Source organism: Lissotriton helveticus, chromosome 4_1, assembly GCF_964261635.1.
Source record: "Lissotriton helveticus chromosome 4_1, aLisHel1.1, whole genome shotgun sequence".
Lineage (NCBI taxonomy): Eukaryota > Metazoa > Chordata > Amphibia > Caudata > Salamandridae > Lissotriton > Lissotriton helveticus.
In genome coordinates this window covers 694,408,558-694,424,385 of record NC_136063.1, presented here as the reverse complement: position 1 = coordinate 694,424,385, position 15,828 = coordinate 694,408,558, and positions in this window count along the sequence as shown.

Genomic DNA, 15,828 nt, shown 5'->3' with positions numbered 1-15,828 from the left:
TCTAGAGGCAAATAAACAACTCTTCCCTTTAATCCTCTCTGTAAATCTGATGGAGGCAATTTCCCTGTCTTTGGCTCCATTCTTACAATAGCCTGAAAGGGATGGATACTTTGAATCAAAATAGATTCATAAGTATTTAAATCCTTCAATTCAGAAGGAATCTCAACCAATTCCAGATTATTATGAACTGCTCTAGCAGGCATCTGGTTTTGATTTAATTTGCAACAACAATAAGTACACACACGTTGATCGAATCCCAAATCAAAACAATTTTCTACCATCAAGTATGTTGCAAAATCCTTCCATTCACTATTATTTTCCCTTTCACTTTTTGCATATAAATCCACTAACTTAGTCTGATTCTTATAATAAGTGCGTCGACAACACGCACAAGTGAAATTAGGCCTCTCACTTGATTTCACCTGAAACGTCGCAATTTCCTTCTGAAAATTATCTGTACTGGAAACCTGTACACTATCTTCCACATTACCCTCTTCTTCTTGGTCAATTCCAACATTCTCCTCTTTACTTCCAAAGTAACAAAACTCAATTTCTTCACATATATTCTTCACATCTATTTCAGAACCATGCAAAAGAGCAGCGCATAATTGTTTAAGCATAATTGCTGGACTCTTAGCATAATACAACATTCTAACTAATTTCCTCACTTTATTATGATGCACTGCTAGCATCCTGAAATGATGAAAAACACTCTGGCATACTCTCCTGGAAAGACAAGCCAGTGAATGACCATGCAAACCTGTCACTTCTCTCACTCTGCAAGGATCTAATTCTTGCAACAACCTTATTTTCTGCTTCAAACTTTTCTTATTAAATGACCGTACAAAATCACAAAGCAAATTGATGGAATCCTGTCGCACACTACAAATACTACTACACTTCCAGGTGTACACAGGACCCTTAGCACGTCTTCCTAAAACCTCATTACCTAACACCTCTTCTGTCTCTGTTGTCACAAGTTTTTCTTTTTCAACTGGACAACCATCTTTCACTTCATAAGCACGACCACTGGTGTCAACTGCATGCACCAAATCATTATCCTGGAAATAACTCTCCTCATTAAAAAATGCCTCACAGCTTGAACTATGCATCCATTCTCCAGAAAAAACTTCACAAAAATTACTACGATTAACTATTCTCTTCCATCTACTATTTCTTTTGAAATCATAAATTGCCTTGTTTAGCTTCCTAATTCTATTGATTATCAAAATAAATAACTTACGTTTAATTTCAAATGCCTGATCAATAACTTTCTCAACTTTTTTTTTTCTCTTATAAAAAACCACTTTCTGTTGACCTTTCTTAATATTTTTTAACAAATTGCCAATTATCCTGTTGCGGAACATTCGTTTACGAATGTCCCTAAACTGTTGTTTCCTTCTACTATCATGCACAGAGTTATCTCTTGCTCTAGCAGTAACATTTTTTGATTGGCCTTTCCTTTCCATTTGAATTACTTCTCTTTTTCTGGACTGAAACATTTTCTGTAGTAATATTTTTTTTACTACACATATTTCTTATGAAATATTTTGTGCTCTTACCCGGTGCTTTCTTCGTGACTTGACAAATCTTTTTGTTAGAGGACTGCTGCTTATTTTGTTTCACCTGCTGTCTTTGACGTTTTGCAGCCTTTCTCTGTCTTTCTATTGTTGGCATGGTGAAATCTTGAAATGATCTGCAGTTGAATCTGTGGTAAAATATAATAAAAAATGTTATTAACCACTATTACCAAACAGTAAATCAATAACAGTGATCAAAAACTTAACACACTACTTGACATTTTAAATAGAAGATTTTTTAGTCCTTGGCAAATTTACAATACAGAAATAGCAGAAAAGAAATGACATTTATATTTATGTTACCTGTGCTATTTTATATGTGAATCTGATCTAATTTTATGAGCATATTTTTATATTTTATTGAAGACACTACACATAACCTGTTTTTGAAGGTGTCTTTATTTTTAAATTAAACGGTTTACATTTTTACTTTTTATTAATTATAAATTTTAAAAATAAATGTTTATAGTTCCATAGGCTCAAGCAGGTCAGCTTCCCACCCTATGTCATATAATTCGGACAAATCTGCATCCTCATCACGCTCTTCTTCATCCTCAGGATTTAAATCATCCAAGGGATCAACATCCACTGATGTTTCAATTACGAGTTCAATGATGAGGTCAAAATCAACTGATTGCAGATTGTCGCTCATGTTGATGTTGTCTTTATCTTTAAAGAAAGATAACAACAATGAGATGTTGCAGAGTAAGAGACAAATCTCAGAGATTATAATAGTAAAATTGTTTAACAAGAGTAATATTTTGCAGCTATTATTTAGCCATGTCCAGCAATGCTGAGCAGGTGAAGACTATGTCTAATTTTTCAGTGAACAGGACTCATCTCTTCTTAACCTTGGATAAGCCTCACCGACTCTGTGTGTCCTGCACATACTTAAATGTAAAGGGGCAGATTTATGTTAAATGGCACATCCCCAGGCATGCACCAGTTAACGTGCACCGCTGCTCTGCCACCCATGGTGTGCCGTATTTACAATCAGATAGGAGAAAGCTGCGTCAAAACCCTGCGCCTGCTTTAAGCAGGCATAGGTCTTGACGCAACATTGTGGAGATGGGGCACCCCTGAGCCTTGCTTGAGCTGCATCGCACTTGCGATACAACTCCAGCAATCACTACCTTTACAGCACAGATACGTCACGCATCTGTGCCATTTTTGCCCCATGATGCACCGCATTGTAAATGCAGCACACCATGGGTGGCGGAACAGCGGCGCAGGATGACTGACACATCCCTGGTGATGCACCAGTCCTCATAAATCTATCCCTAAGCTTCTTATCTTGTTACAGATGAACCGCCATATGTACCATCAAACTATTTTGCATTTCCTAAATAGCGAATTTTAAGGAATAAATAGCAATTCTTTACCATTCCTAATTTGCAATGAGCAAATTGCTAATTGCAAGTTACCCATTCATTTCCATGGGCTAGGAGGCTCATAGGAATGAAGGTTTAATTTGCGATTAGCAATTTGCTCATCACAAATTAGGAATTTTTCCAAGGGTGCAGGGGTGTCTCAAAAACACCCTGCTGCACCCCTGAAAAAGAAATTTGGGGGCATATGGCACACATACATGCCCTAAGGGCATGTGTTGGCGTCATATGGGACCTTTTGTTTTTGGGAAAAAAAAGCTTTTTGAAAAGAATTCACAAATTACCACCAACTAGAAGTTGGTGGTAGTTTCCAAATCCTTAATGTCATTTTTTACATATTTTTTGTTTGATACATTGCATTTAAGTAATCGCAAAATTTGCAAATCCTTCAGTGCAATCGCAAATTAAGGAATAGCAAATTTTGCTACTCCTTATTTTGCATCAAACTTGTTTGATACATACCATTTGTCTAATTAACATTCGCAAAGGCCGAAATTCGCAGAATTTTGATCTTTGCGAATGCTAATTAGCTTGATACATATGGCCCCAAGTGAGGCCTGTCTTGCAACATGGTGCATCTTTTGCATCACTGCTGCATCGGTTTCATGTGGTACGTTTTTTTTACACCATGACATATCTGCCTAAATGCATCAATTTGTAATTTTGTCGCCTCATAGCAAATCTTTTGCACCGCCGCTGCATCATAAAAGTGACGCACAGTGGCGCAAAAGAGTCATACACCTATCATAAATCTGTCCCTAGCATTTTAAATGATTAATTCATGATGACGATAAGGTGTGGCCTATCCAGAGGTTTGTTTAAGGTGAGGCCTACTCAGGATTGCAGATTAAAGTTACGCTTGATGAAGAATACAGAGGAGATAATACATGTAAAGGCCTACCAATGAAGTAAGTAATGTGCACTTTATTTCGCCAGTCATTATAAATGTATCCCTAAGCTTCTTATCTTGTTACAGATGAACCACCATATGTACCATCAAACTATTTTGCATTTCCTAAATAGCGAATTTTAAGGAATAAATAGCAATTCTTTACCATTCCTAATTTGCAATGAGCAAATTGCTAATTGCAAGTTACCCATTCATTTCCATGGGCTAGGAGGCTCATAGGAATGAAGGTTTAATTTGCGATTAGCAATTTGCTCATCACAAATTAGGAATTTTTCCAAGGGTGCAGGGGTATCTCAAGAACACCCTGCTGCACCCCTTTAAAAGAAATTTAGGGGCATATTGCGCACATACATGCCCTAAGGACATGTATTGGCGTCATATGGCACCTTTTGTTTTTTGGAAAAAAATGCTTTTTGAAAAGAATTTGCAAATTACCACAAACTAGAAGTTGGTGGTAGTTTCCAAATCCTTAATGTTATTTTTTACATATTTTTTGTTCGATACATTGCATTTAAGTAATCGCAAAATTTGCAAATCCTTCAGTGCAATCACAAAATAAAGAATAGCAAATTTTGAATTAAGGACATTTTAAGTAATTTCCACATGTGCAGTGTTTTCAAATTATGATTTGAAAATCGTTTTTGGGGAAAAGGAATGGTTTGCAAATTTATGACAAGGACATAATGGTGTATGCTTCTCTATAAGGCATTTCAGTGTCTCTGATGTCATTTTTCCCATATTACATTATAAGACCTTTCCCCATGGAGCACATTCCTTGTAAATATGCTCCCACCTGTGCATGGTGAATTTAGATTTTGACTGTTTGAGTTACATAGCCATGTTAATAGTGACCCAAAAAAATTGCAAACGCTTTAAAAAAACACATTCATGTGTCTTAAGGACATTTTAAGTCATTTCCGAGTGGACAGTGTTTTGTAAGTGGCGCAAAAGAGTCATACACCTATCATAAATCTGTCCCTAGCATTTTAAATGATTAATTCATGATGACGATAAGGTGTGGCCTATCCAAAGGTTTGTTTAAGGTGAGGCCTACTCAGGATTGCAGATTAAAGTTACGCTTGATGAAGAATACAGAGGAGATAATACATGTAAAGGCCTACCAATGAAGTAAGTGATTTGCACTTTATTTCGCCAGTCATCATAAATGTATCCCTAAGCTTCTTATCTTGTTACAGATGAACCACCATATGTACCATCAAACTATTTTGCATTTCCTACATAGCGAATTTTAAGGAATAAATAGCAATTCTTTACCATTCCTAATTTGCAATGAGCAAATTGCTAATTGCAAATTACCCATTCATTTCCATGGGCTAGGAGGCTCATAGGAATGAAGGTGCAATTTGCGATTAGCAATTAGCTCATCACAAATTAGGAATTTTTTCAAGGGTGCAGGGGTATCTCAAGAACACCCTGCTGCACCCCTGAAAAAGAAATTTAGGGGCATATTGCGCACATACATGCCCTAAGGACATGTATTGGCGTCATATGGCACCTTTTGTTTTTTGGAAAAAAATGCTTTTTGAAAAGAATTTGCAAATTACCACAAACTAGAAGTTGGTGGTAGTTTCCAAATCCTTTTGTCATTTTTTACATATTTTTTGTTCGATACATTGCATTTAGGGAATCGCAAAATTTGCAAATCCTTCAGTGCAATCGCAAAATAAGGAATAGCAAATTTTGAATTAAGGACATTTTAAGTCATTTCCACATGTGCAGTGTTTTCAAATTATGATTTGAAAATCGTTTTTGGGGAAAAGTAATGGTTTGCAAATTTATGACAAGGACATAATGGTGTATGATTCTTTATAAGGCATTTCAGTGTCTCTGATGTCATTTTTCACATATTACATTAAAAGACCTTTCCCCGTGGAGCACATTCCTTGTAAATATGCTCCCACCTGTGCATGGTAAATTTAGATTTTGACTGTTTGAGTTACATAGCCATGTTAAAAGTGACCCAAAAACTTGCAAAGGCTTTTAAAAAACACTTTCATGTGTCTATAGCCCAATGTAGCCCAATATATATTTTTCAAAGTTAATTTTCGTAAAAACCACTGGTTGTAATATATATATATATATATATATATATATATATATATATATATATATATATATATATATATATATATTACCTACTGGCGGTCGCCAGTAGGTATATATAGTTAGGATTTTTTCTCTATGGGATTTTTGAAAATTCTATGTCTAATAACTTTGGCGTTTGTGGACGGAATTAGCTGACATTTTCAGGAAAATGGAACATTTTGTTTCTGAGCAGCCCCTGAAAATTTGGGGGGGTTTCGTCAAGGGGGGGCCGAGAAAAAAGGGGGGTCCCAAAACGTGTTTTTAACATTGAGTTTCCCATAGGGCGGTTGGCCTCACTTTTAGCCCGAACGGCTGAATGGATTTGCACGAAACTTGGCAAAATTGTAGGGACTGGTAGCCCGATGTGCCTTTGCTAGGTCTCAATATATGTGCTTCTGTGGATTTTGAGAAATTAACGTTCAAAAAAAGATATATATCTGTAACAGCGGACCGGGCAGCGCTCCGGTTCGCGGACTTTTCGCGGTACGGAGCTTTGTGAAGCGAAGCTGATTGGTTCTCCGGCGTCTGTGAACATTCCAAACAGTCCGTAGCGGCCGCCATCTTGTCTCTCGGTAGGATCGAGAGACAAGAGGAGGCCAAAGCGAAGGGGCAAATGACCATAAGGGGGCATAGTAGATCCTCGCTGACCCCCTAGGTTTGATGTGGAGGTTTTAAAAGGGCCCCGCGGGGCAAAAAAAAATAATAATAATAATAATCGAACGGCTGAATGGATTTGCACGAAACTTGGCAAAATATTAGGGACTGGTAGCCCGATGTGCCTTTGCTAGGTCTCAATATATGTGCTCCAGTGGATTTTGAGAAATTAACGTTCAAAAAAAGATATATATCTGTAACAGCGCTCCGCTTCGCGTACTTTTCGCGTTACGGAGCTTTGCGAAGCTGATTGGTTCTCCGGCGTCTGTAAACATTCCAAACAGTCCGTAGCGGCCGCCATCTTGTCTCTCGGTAGGATCGAAAGACAAGAGGAGGCCAAAGCGAAGGGGCAAATGACCATAAGGGGGCATAGTAGATCCTTCCTGACCTCTTAGGTTTGATGTACCATTTTGCCAAGTTTGGTGTAATTCCGTTCAGCCATTCAGGCTGTAGACGTATGTAAATGTCCTATGGAAAATTGCATGGGGAAAACACATTTGAAAGTGTTGAAATTTAGAACCAATTAAAATGTTACTTTGGTTTTGTATTTGTGTGTGATGAAAGTTAATTGGTTATGTATATATCTCAAATGAGAGGAAACCACAGCCATTTTGTGATACTACTGTCTGAGGTACATTTGTGAGGAATTTTTGGTGGTGAATTTCTGGTGTTTGATTTACACAGTACTAACACTTCTCCTACTTTTAAAAAGGTGAGTTGTTAATTTGTAAGGGGAACTATGTTGTACACTTCTAAGATAATTTGAAAAATGTTTTCTGTTATTTATTTGCAGTCCTTCTGTTATACTAAATACTTGATAAAGTTAGTTTTATATTATGTATTACTAAAAACGATAAATGAAAGTGATTATTTTTTTCTGCAATTTACAGCAAGCAATTTCAAAATAAAATGGCTCACAATGAAGAGACCGTGGCAATTTCTTTTGAATTGTCCACTACATTGATTGAAATTGACAGCACCAATAATGAAATATTGTCACAAGGAGGAGATGACTTGAATGATTCCACTACATTGATTGAAATTGACAGCACCAATAATGAAATATTGTCACAAGGAGGAGATGACTTGAATGATTTTTTTGATCAATCTGTTGATGGCGAATTTATCGAATGTTTGGAGACCATAGAGTTACAAGAATCATCATTGCAGACTTTTAATGAGGAGATTCCAGATGAGATGATTGAAGAGGAAATTCCTGATGAGGACATGTTACTAGTTCTTTCAAATTTAGAAAATTCAGAAGAATACATTTATATTTAGAAATCAAAAATTGTTTGAGACATTATTCATTTTTATTTTTAATTTATGAGGTTGTAGCGAAGTGATTGTAGTATAAAATGAGACTTATAGTATAGAGTGCAACATTTTTATGTTACATGGTAAGTTTACTCATATTTACTTCCCTTCTCCCACTATATTATCTCCAATGTGTATTTGACATCTCTTCTTCATCTCCGGCCTCCTTTCTCTCACTGTGTGTCTCTGATGCATCTTATCGCTGCTATTTTGTGTAATTACAGAAGAGAGTAAAATAAAATAGTTCGGAACGTGAAAAGGGGGCAAAGTAGAGTACCCCTCACCCCCTAGGCCTTCTCAGGCGGTCCCAAAAGGATCAGTTTCTGCTTTCCTGAGAGATTATGGTATGAGTTCCATATACCACAATAATTTGCATTACAACATGCAAGATATATATCTCCTATTACCAACTTTTGGAGATATTCGCGCTAAGCGTGAATATCTCCAAAAACTAACACCTGCCCTGAGCAGTTCTTAGCCATGTTATCCAATGGGAGGTGGATAACATGGCTAAGAGCATTAGCTCGGTAATGCATGAATATCGCTGAGTTTTCAGCGATATTAATGCATTGCGGTCGTTTTTTATCGCATTTGCGATAAACCTTGATAATAGCAAGGTTTATCTTCGATAATTTCTGACGATGCTTAGCGGTAAAAAATTCGTTGGTAAGCATCGTTAGCGATAAATATCGCTTAACTTTGGTAATATGCACCAACGTCTGTTAACGTTCGATTCGAAGGAAATGAGGAAGTGTTGAAAAACATTGTTTGCGCCATCTTGCCTTATTTGAAATGCCACACTTTTGTCGTGCACGGCAGCCATTTTAGATGCCTTGACCAGACCCACTCTCTGCACGCTGTCGATTCGTAGCATGGCTCCCCACCCTTGCAAGCATCTTCCCCAGGCACTGGTCACCCCCGCTCTCTGTGTTATGCATGGGCAATTAACCTCTCCCCATCTGCGCTGCTCTTCCCTGAGAATCACACTCTGTGCCCGCCCGACACCTCCCTTTCGCCCTATTCACTACCGCACCCTCTGACACTCCTCTTCCTCTGTGTCCGAACGTCCAGGCTATCAGCTAGCCCTGCAGATGTAGTTTATGGCCCCAGCTGTAAAGAATCACCCCTCTTCAAAGGAGTTATAGTAGATCAAGGCCCACACCCGATGAGATCCGTCACACCACACGTGTTCCTACTATCTGAAAACCATCCTGTATTGTGATTGGGGAGGGGACCGAGCCTGAAGCGGAAGATTCCAGGGATGACTCTTTGTACATCAAAGTTTTTACATTTATGTGTCACATTAAAAATATATAGTACTCCAACAAAGTAGTAGGATTATAAAACTTTAAAAACTTATAAATATATACAACAAAACAAAAACAGTAAAAACATTTAAACAACGAAGAGACCGTGGCAATTTCTTTTGAATTATCCAATACATTTATTGAAATTGACAGCACCAATAATGAAATATTCTCACAAGGAGGAGATGACTTGAATGATTTTTTTGATCAATCTCTTGATGGCAAATTTATCGAATGTTTGGAGACCATAGAGTTACAAGAATCATCATTGCAGACTTTTCATGAGGAAATTCCTGATGAGGACATGTTACTAGTTCTTTCAAATTATGAAAATTCAGAAGATGTTGCCTGGGGGTGGGTCGTCAGTAGCAGTCTGTTGTGCGAATAGTTCCAAGGCAGCAGAACGCGCTGAAATCTAGATGGCACGAAGGTGATATCTAGTAAGTTGCTGCCCAGCAAATAACGGCGTGGGGCGCCGCGGGGGTGAGTGAGTCCAGTAGGCACCACAGCTATTCTTACCGGCATTGCAGAATTACTGCTGGGGACAATGCCTGTGCTGTAGCAGGGTCACAGCAGAAACAAAAAGGATTCTGTTGAAGATGTTGTTGGTTTTCAATTTGAAAACAGTTCTGGTGTCAACTGCTATGCTAATGTAGTGGTTAATGTTTTGTTTTCTCTAGAAAATGTAAAAGAGGGGGAGGCAGTCCAAAGTTCTGGTAAAAGGGCAAAGGAAAGGATCGGTGGTTTGAACTATCAGTCAAAAAGGGGAGGGGGTGCAACAATTTTTCCTACCGGGTCACAGTGTGCTTTCACCGGAACTGAGGTTTGCAGGATTCTAGTAATTCAAAGTGAGGCTGGCGCCAGCATGGGAGCGCCGACGTCCCGCGGATACAGTTTCGTCACTCCACGGGCGATCATGGCAGTCATTCCCCATCGGGGGTGTCTGCGGGGGTCGGAGACTCCCGCGGCTCCTCTAAAATCTTCAAGGTCGTGGAGGACTACGATGGTGGAGTCAACCAGTGACCGGGCCATTTCTTTATGCTGGGCCCGCTCTTGCCAGGTCGATCGCCATTTTGAGAGTTCGGTAGCTACTGGCGATCGCGGGGTCAAATGAGCGGACGGGCTCCACCCTGCCGGGCGAGACGTTGCAGCATCGCCACAGTGGAAGAACCCTTTTCCGGGCGCCTGGAGCGCTGAGGGTGCCGGTGGGAAGCCTCCACTGGGGAGGCGGGAGAGGCCTGTTCGCACTGTCTCTCCCTCCCAGTGCACCCCACGGCGTCTCGCTTGAGATTTGTTATGGCCGGACCAGGCGATGAGGACGAGGGGAGGGGGGTCGGAGGCATGTGCAAGACATCCCCCCCAGTGTTGTCAAAGCCATTATTGAAGAAAGAAGAAATGTCCCGTCCGTCTTCGGGCCGGGCTTCCGGTGGATGTCGGCCGGACGCCCCTTGCTCTGGCCCCATGAACGGGTTCCTTGGTTTATCGGCTGCAGCCGGATCCCATCGGCCCCGGCCGTTGGTGGCCGGACCGGTAGAGAATGTGGCGGGACTACCTGAAACTGTCAAGGGCCACCGCGGCCGGACTGGGAGAGAGAGGGGAGGGTCGAGGACACGGACATTCCCCCCCCTGCAACTCTCCAGCGTTGTCAATCCCCCTGGCCGGGTCCCGCTGGCCTCGGCCTCGGCCTCTCCTCCGGCTACACCCTACGTGATGATCTCCGAGGCGTGGCAGCAGGACCCGCCTTATATGTGTTGCTTCCGGCTGGGCGTAGCCGAAAACCTGTTGCCCTTTGGAAGTTTCTAGAATGGGGCGGATGTCTGCTGACTTCTATCTTTCCCAGTTTGCCGTTATTTGGCCGTGGCAGGCGGTGGGACAGACACGTTTTGGGGCAGTGAGGGGCGATGTTTTCAGGTTTCTTATTACGGGCTTACTTCTAACGTTTCTTGTTTCTAGGACAATAATAGGTTTTATCATTACGTATTGTTATCGTTTCTTTGTTTGTTATTTAATAAAAAGTTCATCAGTGGCCTACTGATTTTCGTTTTCCTATTCTTTTCTTTCCAGGTTGTTTCATGCTAAAGTTTCTGTTAACAGGATACAGTGATCACTTCGTTATTATTGCATATGTCCTTTTCACTAGGGGTGCTCTCTTGTTGGGCCAGATGACCTATCTCTAGTAAATGGTCCGGGTGAAACAGGTGCATCAATCAGTGGGGAGTAGATAGGCATGACAGATTACAACGGGGGAGAAAGGTCCGCATTACCTACCCTTTCACTACTTGCAAAGATTTTCCTACGTTTATTTGCAAACAGGGAATACCTCCAAAAAGAACTAATTCCCAAACAGTCAATGTTCGGACAATCAATCAATCAATGAGGAATGAAATAGGTACGACGTGTTAAAGGCTTGCGTTACCTACCCTTCACTATCTGCAAAGGGAGAGAGAATATTCCTATTCTTCCTCGTTTGCAGGCAGAGAAGATCCTTAAGAGAACCAATTTCGAACAATTCAATGCTCGATTCAAACAATCAACAAGGGGTACTGTGAACACAAATGAACGCCGCTTATGTACATACACATTGCTATTTTCAACAGGTTGTTCCTAATGTTTCTATTTTAGCGAGGTCAAAAAGCGATCCCATTAGTGGCCTACTGATTTTGCTCGATTCCTTTTGTTTTTTTACACGATTTTTCGCTATCTGCAAAGACTAAACAGAGTATTGCGACTCTGTGCTTGTTTGTAAATAGAGAATGAACCAAAGAGAACAATCAATCAAATGGAGAGAGAAGCAGGCACGACGGATTACAACGGGGGCAAAGGCCTGCGTTAACTACCCTTCACTATCTGCAAAGAGAGAGTACTCCTAATAGAAATGAGGGGTGGGGGGCAGCATTCAAAGCAGATCAGTGTGCATAAACACGAAAATGTTTTTACTTACCACGTACTTGACATTCGACAGCTTATGATATTTGCTATTAAAAAACCATTGAAATTCACTGAAAAAACCATAGGTTATAGACCATATATAGTTAGGAATTAGCATTTACAAAACCTTGAAAATTCACTAAAAAAAACATAGGTTATAGACCATATATAGTTAGGAATTAGCATTTACAAAACCTTGAAAATTCACTGAAAAAACCATAGGTTAGAGACCATATATAGTTAGCTGGACATTTTATTGACATAAAACCAATGAAATTCCATATATAGTTAGTTGCACTAACTATATATCGCGCACCCGCAATCCACTGCTGATGATGTCACATATTACATCATTCATGACATGGTCAGTGACATCACTGATGACATCACTGATGACATCTCAAATGACATCACTGATGACATCACTGATGACATCTCATTTGACATCAATGACCACATCACTGATGATATCATTCATGTGACAATACAATGCATCTCCTCACATTTTAATATAACCTCTGTTTCACCCAGTGTTAAATACAGAGTATAATTTTTGAAACCATTGACACACCAATACTAGTTACTACATACGCACTCACTGATTGCTACGTCTACACACACCTTCACTCATTCACCCATACAATCATTCATACATAAAATCACTCATCTTTACAACACTATCATATGCACTCATACACCTATACAGACAGTCACAGTCTGCCACTCATCCATGGAGTTACTCACACACCTAGTCAGTCCTGTAAAGAATCAATGACACTTCCATTTTCTTGTCTATACAGTTAAACATAGAGCACCTTACATTTTCAAACATATACTAACACATACTTACCTTCTTATACAATCATTGATACAAGTACACATTGATCTGCACAGAGTCACACACCTCCCAGCTAGCCACACACACACTCAGTCTCCCATACAAATACTTGGGCAATCAATCAATAACCCATATAGTTACTCATATAGCTACTGATCAACACATGCAGCAGTTTACAGAACAACAGACATAATGATGCACACATTTTCAGGGGATGCTCAGAAGCAAAATGTGCCATTTTCCTGAAAATTTGAGGCCAATTCCGTCGACAAACGCCAAAGTTATTAGACATAGAATTTTCAGAAATCCCATAGAGAAAAAATCCTAACTATATGTACCTACTGGCTATCGCCAGTAGGTAATATATATAACATTTCTATGGCAAAATGAAACCCCTCATTTTGTTCCTTTGCAAATTAAATGTTTTAAGTGTTAACACTTTATTCCAATCAAGATGACTTCAGGTGTGCCATACTTTTGTCATAACTAAGACTGTTAGCGCTCTAGTTGTTCTTTAGAACACTCTGGGACATTCTGTCACTGGGCTATAGTTGGGCTACATCTGGCTGATATTTGGGCTACATTTGGGCTCTTTTGTCTCTGGTGGCCATCTTTGGGCTACATTGGGCTACATTGGGCTACATTGGGCTACATTGGGCTCCAACATATATATAGCCCAATGTAGCCCAATATATATTTTTCAAAGGTAATTTTCGTAAAAACCACTGGAGCATATATCTTGAGACATAGCAAAGGCACATCGGGCTACCAGTCCCTACAATTTTGCCAAGTTTTGTGGAAATCCATTCCGCCGTTCGAGCTAAAAGTGAGTCCAACCGCCCTATGGAAAACTCAATGTTAAAAACATGTTTTGGGACCCCCCTTTTTTCTCGACCCCCGCTTGACGAAACCCCTCCAAAGTTTCAGGGGCTGCTCAGAAGCAAAATGTGCCATTTTCCTGAAAATTTCAGCCAATTCCGTCCACAAACGCCAAGGTTATTAGACATAGAATTTTCAGAAATCCCATAGAGAAAAAATCCTAACTATATATACCTACTGGCTATCGCCAGTAGGTAATATATATATTTATCTATGTGTATCTATCTATCTATCTATCTATCTATCTATCTATCTATCTATCTATCTATCTATCTATCTATCTATCTATCTATCTATCTATCTATCTATCTATCTATCTATCTATCTATCTATCTATCTATCGATCTATCTATATATATATTCACTGAAAAAACCATAGGTTATAGACCATATATAGTTAGGAATTAGCATTTACAAAACCTTGAAAATTCACTGAAAAAACCATAGGTTATAGACCATATATCGTTAGGAATTAGCATTTACAAAACCTTATTTTACTCACACAAAACCATTGAAATTCCATATATAGTTAGTTGCACTAACTATATATCGCGCACCCGCAATCCACTGCTGATGATGTCACATATTACATCATTCATGACATGGTCAGTGACATCACTGATGACATCACTGATGACATCTCAAATGACATCACTGATGACATCACTGATGACATCATCCAGTGACTGTGTGTTTCTGTAAAGTTTAAATATGTTTTACATATTGAAGAATGAGTAGATGTATAAGTGTCTGGATGAAGCATTTAGTAGGTGGGTGACTGACTGTATGAGTGAGTGATTAAATGTGTCTCACTGAGTGCATGGGTTAGTGACTAAACTGTCTTAATTTGTGCATTATTATGTCTGTTGTTCTGTAAACTGCTGCATGTGTTGATCAGTAGCTATATGAGTAACTATATGGGTTATTAATTGATTGTCCAAGTATTTGTATGGGAGACTGAGTGTATGTGTGGCTGGCTGGGAGATGTGTGACTCTGTGCAGATCAATGTGTACTTGTATCAATGATTGTATAAGAGAGTAAGTATGTGTTAGTATATGTTTGAAAATGTAAGGTACTCTATGTTTAACTGTATAGATTAGAAAATGGAAGTGTGATTGATTCTTTACAGGACTGACTAGGTATGTGAGTAACTCCATGGATGAGTGGCAGAGTGTGAGTGTCTGTATAGGTGTATGAGTGCATATGATAGTGTTGTAAAGATGAGTGATTGTATGTATGAATGATTGTATGGGTGAATGAGTGAATGTGTGTGTAGACGTAGGAATTGGTGTGTCAATGGTTTCAAAAATGATACTCTGTATTTAACACTGGGTGTAACAGAGGTTATATTAAAGTTTGAGGAGATGCATTGTATTGTCACATTAATGATATCATCATTGATGTGACCATTGATGTCAAATGAGATATCATCAGTGATGTCATCAGTGATGTCATTTGAGATGTCATCAGTGATGTCATCAGTGATGTCACTGACCATGTCATGAATGATGTAATATGTGACATCATCAGCAGTGGATTGCGGGTGCGCGATATATAGTTAGTGCAACTAACTATATATGGAATTTCAATGGTTTTGTGTGAGTAAAATAAGGTTTTGTAAATGCTAATTCCTAACGATATGTGGTCTATAACCTATGGTTTTTTCAGTGAATTTTCAAGGTTTTGTAAATGCTAATTCCTAACTATATATGGTCTATAACCTATGGTTTTTTCAGTGAATTTCAATGGTTTTTTAATAGCAAATATCATAAGCTGTCGAATGTCAAGTACGTGGTAAGTAAAAACATTTTCGTGTTTATGCACACTGATCTGCTTTGAATGCTGCCCCCGACCCCTCATTTCTATTAGGAGTACTCTCTCTTTGCAGATAGTGAAGGGTAGTTAACGCAGGCCTTTGCC